We start from the raw sequence: 6,713 nt of genomic DNA, 5'->3' as shown, positions 1-6,713 counted from the left end.
GGGGGGCAGCGCAGGCCCCCGCTGTTCCCAGCTGAGCCCGATGCCAACTGCCTGCAGGTCTGCCAGGGGACAGAGACGTAACTTGGCTCCACGTGGACACAACATGATTCCCCTCTCCTCACCAGTTCACTAAACTCATATTTCCTACACCTCTCCTAGGGCAGTTCAGGCTAAAAAAAATCATCTTAGTAATGGCCAAGTTTGTTTGCTTGCTCTGAGGATGTTTGTTTAATACCTCTTTGCTAATGAGTCAAGCTTTTTCTATGATCCACAAGACATCAATATTGCCTGTGCTCGGGGACCCGAAGCACGTATGCTAAGCACTGGGTATTTCAAACGGCAAGTGTTTTGTTAACAACAACAGCTACACAAGCTAGGGAGCAGCCTGAAATTCTGGAGTCAGAGTGAGATCAAAGCGCTCAAAGGTTAATTGGCAAGATGCCGCAGGAGCTATTCTGCAGTGGGAATTTATGATTTACAAGCATGCCAGTAAAAGACTGCTTTTATCGTCACATTTCACCAAGTACTTGCAAATTTTAATACAGGAACCCACTATTTTTTCTCTACTTTAGCATCAAAAAAGCTTCTCAAATATAGAAACACGTAATCGGTTTCCTACAAAAGCCATTTTTTGCCCCCTAAGAATAGCATTAATAATATAAATAACAACACAGATACCTCTGAGAAATAGATGTGGGAAGACTGGGGGTGGAAAATTCACCTTTTTTTCCTCCCCTTCCCCATGTTTTGTGCTTCCCCTAACTATTTGCCTGTGCTGCCCTCTGGGTTATTTTTTTTTCTGCGCGAAAACAAGCATTGCCCCATGCTGACCAGGGACCCGACCACAGAAATCGCCTGAGCATCCCACTTGCCCAGCGCTCTCTTTGGATAACACCTTTGCCAAAATGAAAGGGTGAGGAGGGATATGGGGGGGGTGTTGAAGGAGCCCCCCAAACAACACCCCCCCAGTGCCAAGGGCAGGCGACCCAGAGGGTCCCCCTGCAGCCTGGGGAAGCTGCAGCAGGAGCAAGCCGGCAAGCCTGGCTCACAGCCTGCCGAAAATGGTATGTTAAATATCCTATTGTGCATTTAAATGGTATTTATAGACACCATCAATCACACAGGTCCTAAATGCGTTAAATCAAGATTCACTTAAAGACCAGTGTTCTTCCAGACTCCTAAAAACAGCTCAGAAAAATGAAATCATGATGGCCCTCACCTAAATTTCATGGATTCAAGCAGGTCTCTGGTGCTCAGCAGGGCTTGGTTTACACTCAGCCCCAGCCCCTGGTGCCCACCACAGAGATGGACGCAGGCAATGGGGAGCAAGCTCAGGTTGACCTTCTGTGTTACAGCAAGCAGGCCTCACGGTACCCTTACCTTCGTAAGATCAAGATTCAGCGGACGACAGACATAAATACAGAGCTAGCATAGAATAAGCTAGAATCAGCCCCAAAACCTGCATAACTGGGGCTGGGGGGGGAAGCCCACCACAAACCAGAGCAGAGAGACACAAGCCCATCTCCAAGCCAAAGAGAACAACTAACCTCTTGCACCGCTTTTAAACTCCAACCTCCGGGTGTCTCTGACCATAATTGGGCACAGCTGGGCTCCCTCCGCTCGCCTCCTGCCAGGAGGAGGTCTGGAGCACCAAACAGAAAACACATGGGAACTGCAGACCTTGCTAAATGAGCCGTCAGCAGCATTTTTCATTCCTGATGTGGTGGCGGTTTAGGCAGCGCCTGTTTGGAGGCAGCGTGTTTGCAATTTCTTGGGCAAACACTTGATTTTTTGGGCGTCTGAACATAATTTCGGCAGCCATAGCAGATGTCCTATCATCTAGTGCATAGGGAATACTAACTGTGTGGCAGGCACAGTACCTCAGCGGGCAGTGGCTGTAGGTGCCGTTATCCTGATTTTGACACTCTAAGCCTACAATCTGCTATTTAACTTTTTCAGTTTGGGTTTCCCTGGCTACCCGTGGTTTTAGTTGCATTTACCAATTCATCAGCGACACTTGCAAAAGTAAGGTAGTGCTTGCAAAAGTCAGGTATTACTTACAGGCCACCCTCAAGAGAAAAAGTGTTTCACATGCTGAGGTTTACTAGAGCAATGGTGCTAGAAGCTGCATAACTAACCTACAAGGGCAGAAGAATATTAAGCACCATGTAGCCCACTGATTTGCTTATGCATGCAAAACCTCCACTGCAAATTTAAGCAGCGCCTATACCTATCGTGCAAGAGGGTAAGCTGCTATGCTGTTTGCTTTTTCTTCATTACTGTAATTAGGTTCTGTCTTTTTGGCCCCCCCCCCGCTTTTTTTTGTGTGTTTGTGTTAACTGTTCTGCAGAAAGTCAAACCACAGGCAGCTTGCTTCTACAAACAAATCCAATTAGTGAAGATTGTGGACAGATTAAGATTTAAGACTCCACAGAGATGCCTGGATGGAAATCCTTTAGGTTAGTTAGCTCTTACTCAAAAACCCACAAACAAGAACAGAGGATAGCAGCACATTTAACTTGGGGACTGGTGGGTGGAGAGCACCAGGTAATTAAAGGTCTCTCCTTTATTATCACCCTTGGAAAAGGGAGGGCCAGATAAGCCAGGATATGACCCATTACCAGCAAGGACAGGTATGTAGGTCACTGTGTCATATGGAAAGGCGCAGAGCAGAACCTGAGCAGCAGCCTGCATGCAGTGGCCCAGATCAAAGAAGAAGCGGGGGACACCTTCAAAAAGAGCTCTGGCCATGGATCAGGGAGCAGGCAGAGGCCCCCGGTCCAAAGCAAAGCACAGCTCCCAGCTTGCTTTTTCCTCTGGCTGGACAGGGGGCCATCTTGGCTGCTCTCAGGAGGTAACTTATGAAAAAACCTTTGATGAAGAATTCCTAGGATTTTGTAGGGCCAAAAATAGGGAGGGCAAACAGGTGCAGGGGGCAGGCAGACAGCTGCATGTGCAGGGTGAGCGACGACTTCTCCTTCATCCCACTCTTCCCTCTGTTCTTTCACCCAGAAAGAGAGAGCCAAAGAAGGGAGAAGGGAACAAAGATTTCTCTCCGAAGGCATAAAACACAAATGAGGCAGACAGCAGGGTGGATGCAAAGGTTTACAGGCATTCATTTCTGGGAACGGGTTAGGAGAGATCCGACTCCAGCTTCAGCAGGGTGAGTCACCAGCTAGTCTGCCGCTCCGGCTGGATCGCTGCTATGGCTCTTGGAAATAAAAGTTGCCAGCACATAAATGCCAATAAAGCGGGCAGGGCAGACTCAGGCTGATTGCATGAGATCATCCCAGAGGACCAGCTACCCGGCAGGAGTCAGCAAGGGTCAGCGATGCCGACAGCCACTTCCCCATTGCTTCCTAGTGATGACTCTTTAGCTCCACATGACTCCAGAAGGCACCACGGTTGTCACCTGCCAGGCAGTTCCCGTGATTGTATGGTGTCACAGAGCAGTAATATACGACTATTTCCCTGGACCATGAGGTGGGTATTTCAGGACGCGGTACTTTGAGTAACTGTTTATACAGTAACAGCTCGCTGCGATGGAGTCATCAAGCGTTTCTGAGGTTAATCAGTACTGCAGAAAAACAGAACATGGAACCACCTGAGCTCCCCAAACCGTGGCCTGGGTACCGCAGGGTGCCACAAGTGCCACGCAAGCAGCAAGGGCTCGGCGCGGCAACAGGAGCTGCTTTGGGTGCTGGCAGCCCACGTTTTGGCAACCTCTGATCTAAACAGCTTGAAGACTGGGGGAGAACCATAACACTGCGAACATCTGAATCGCATCAGGTGAAGCTTCTGCCATCATCAGAGTGGTTTTACTGTACCCACTGCTTCTGCTGCTACCAGTCCTGAGCAAAATGGTACCAGTTGATCAGGAACATTTGCTAGCAAAAGGGCTGGTAAGACCTCTCTTGTGCAAATGGTGAGTCTGAAATGTGTCTTCTTTTCACACTGGAGTAAAATCTGAATGTTGCAAAACCCCAAAAAATATTCTTTTAGGATTGATCATAACCGCAGTATAATTTTTTTTTAATCTGCCTGTGAAGTTTTTATGTTGTTATGAAAACAAACATTTCACGTGGAAGAAGAAAATGCTTTCTTCCAAGAAGTCCCCAAAAGTGAAAGCAGGACACTTCATCACCACCCAAAATTTGCAAAACACGTATTTCTCGGGAAGCGTATTTTTTTTTTTACTGGCCTGCAGTGGCTGTAGTGGGTTATTGTTTTTCTGTCCAATTCTAATCAGCATAGCAATATCCAGTAAGGGTCTGCTGAAAAATTTTATCACATTATATCAGCAAAAATGTATTTATAATGTATTTGTAATGACAAAAGTATGAGGTCACTAAATGTAGTTTATTTCACGCCGGGAGCTAATAGGGGAGAGTGGCAGAAGGCTGGCAGGCACCAGTTGAGCTTCTGCTAGGAGAACTGCAGGACAAGCTGTACCATCAGATCCCTTCCAGCAAGCCGTGGACCACAGCAACACGCTAGCTGAGGGGCAGAGCGCTCAATTTGAGCAGCTTTGTATTTTAAAAATGGCTGGGCAAGCAGCAGGTTGCAAGAGACCAGGAAAACCAAACCAGGGTTCCAGTATTAGCAAGTCAAATTGAGAACTGACGTCAGGAGCCCCGGGGTGGTTATATCATGAATTTCACAATATTTGGTGCTGTTTTCTACTGTTCCTGCAACTCTGTAATTACAGGAAAATTACCATTCTCGTTTAAAAGTAAAAAAAAAAATTAAAAAAAATAAAATGTTTCCAGCCTGGAAAGTTTAAAAGACGTTAACCAAGAACTCCAAATGAAAAAAAGTAAATAAAAAAGCGCATCAAACTAATAATTAAACCACCCCAAACTCTCAGGGTTTTCCAGCAGACAGCTCACGATGTGTGGCGGTCTGAGTTGAGCTGATAGCTCCTGGCTGCTCAGCTGGAGAAAATTTAGTTTTCTTGAGGGAGAGGCGACTAAGAGGGAGTATCTGTTTTTAAAAGATAAGAGAGTAAAATATGGTGGCTGCGGGGCTGGTAGGAAGGAGTAGCTGTAGTTTCATGTGGTTTTTTGTGTCTGAGAGATGGAGCTAGGAGAAAGAGTAAAAGTGGATCCTAGCTAGAACTTGAGTGACAGTCTTTGCACTTGCTCCCTTATCCCTTTGTCTGTGTTCCTTACATACCGCTACAGAAGTCTTCAAATACCTGGGAAATGCATCACTGACTGGGGTGTATATACACAGACACACGTGCGTATAGAAGCACGTATATCTACTAAACGCCTGCAAGCATTTAGCCGCATAAGGCCCTGTGAGAAGCAACAGCCACAACATGCAAAGAGTTACGGAGTAAAGAATGTAGCTGCCACAAATCCACCTCTAATCCTCCTCTAATCACACGGGCGAGCGGGGCCCTAACGCCGAGCCAGCTCAGCGCTGCGCTGCGCTCCGGCGCACAGGAAAGGAAGCAGCAGCACCTGATGACGCAGGACTCTACAGTACGGAGGGTGAAGCGAAGGCTGTTATTGGGAAACCACTTTATTGTGAAGCTGGCAGTCTAATGAGAGCAGCTGATGGGACCAGCTGACTGCATCTACAGCGACAACAGCCTGCTAGCATCCTTAGTTATCTGTCATCTTCCCCCACCCCCCATCCTGGCACATCGCAGCGTTTGGAGTGAGGTAATCTCCCCACACCATAAAGACTGCAATCATTCTTTAGATTGCTCCACTGAGTTGTACCCGAACTCACGCCTTACGAGGGCCACTATGCCAGGGGGGAGAATTTCGCCTCTGGGCGCACCTATGGCAAACTGCCAAGAAAGGGTGGGTGCATCCTACTCTTGCTTCACACGCGCTCCCTCGTGCATGAAGGGCACAAAGGAAATACAGAAAATACAACTAGGCAGTAGTAGATGCAGAGGCGTAGACTAGGCGAAATCCCAGCAGAAAGTTAGATAACAACAAATGCAAGGCACTTACACAGAGCTGCTCTTCACCGAGCTGAAATAGCTCCCGCACGCTTTAGTCAGTTCATCACTCCTGGCTCTTGGGAGAAGAGGTCCAAGTCCAATTACCTGTGGTCCAGCCACGAAGACTGGGGCAAAGGAAGAGAGCAAGGTGCTTGTTTGAGGCCTGACACGTGAACAGAAAATAAGTCTGCTAATTTTCACTGCTTAATTCAGAAAAAAATTGCTTACGTGGCTCAAAAAGGCCTTTGAAAGTCCCCAATCCATCTGTCCCTCATGTCTGATACCCAATACTTTCCTTCCCCAGAGTATTTTGCGTGGTTTGGCTTGGAGAAGCTAATAACTTCTCTGTGTGTGCTAACTGGACTAGCCCCTCGCTTTTCAGCTTAGCTGTTAATGCACGTGGAAATACATATAGGAAGAAGCTTGCCCTTTTGCTGCCCTTGACACACCTTGTCTGAGCCTACAGGATTTCGGATCTCCAGGGCTCTCCGTCTAGCAGCTTGTAAAGGCATTCTGAATTTACTACTCTTAACCAGCAAAGAAAATAAATCTTCCTTGCCATAAATGCTAATGTTGGTGCACTGAGAAATTCAGAGGGAGGCTGCAGAGAGAGAGAGGAACATTCCCCATGCGATGATTAAAGTGCCAGTTCATGAAAGCTGACGTCAGCGCGTGCTTGCAGGGTGGCAGAGCACTTTGCGTTTATCCTCTCCTTGTTTGTGCTCCATCTGGATGGGCTCCAGTGCGGGGG

At 47.4% G+C, this 6,713-nt stretch overlaps 1 long non-coding RNA gene across 1 annotated transcript in view; it reads right to left on the bottom strand.

Moving 5' to 3' along the window:
- Nucleotides 1-6,572, bottom strand: part of LOC118451712 — a 9,537-nt gene extending 2,965 nt beyond the window's left edge. Inside the window, exons 1-2 of the long non-coding RNA XR_004841257.1 lie at nt 6,412-6,572; nt 5,973-6,087 (exon numbers count right to left, since the gene is read on the bottom strand). This is a non-coding gene — a long non-coding RNA (uncharacterized LOC118451712). The remainder of the gene's footprint in view (nt 1-5,972; nt 6,088-6,411) is intronic.
- Between the last annotated feature and the right edge of the window lie 141 nt (nt 6,573-6,713).

Source organism: Egretta garzetta, unplaced genomic scaffold, assembly GCF_000687185.1.
Source record: "Egretta garzetta isolate BGI_Z169 unplaced genomic scaffold, ASM68718v1 scaffold561, whole genome shotgun sequence".
In the NCBI taxonomy this organism is placed as follows: Eukaryota; Metazoa; Chordata; class Aves; order Pelecaniformes; family Ardeidae; genus Egretta; species Egretta garzetta.
The sequence above is the reverse complement of the archived record's forward strand: the minus strand, read 5'-3'. Positions and strand labels throughout refer to the sequence as shown.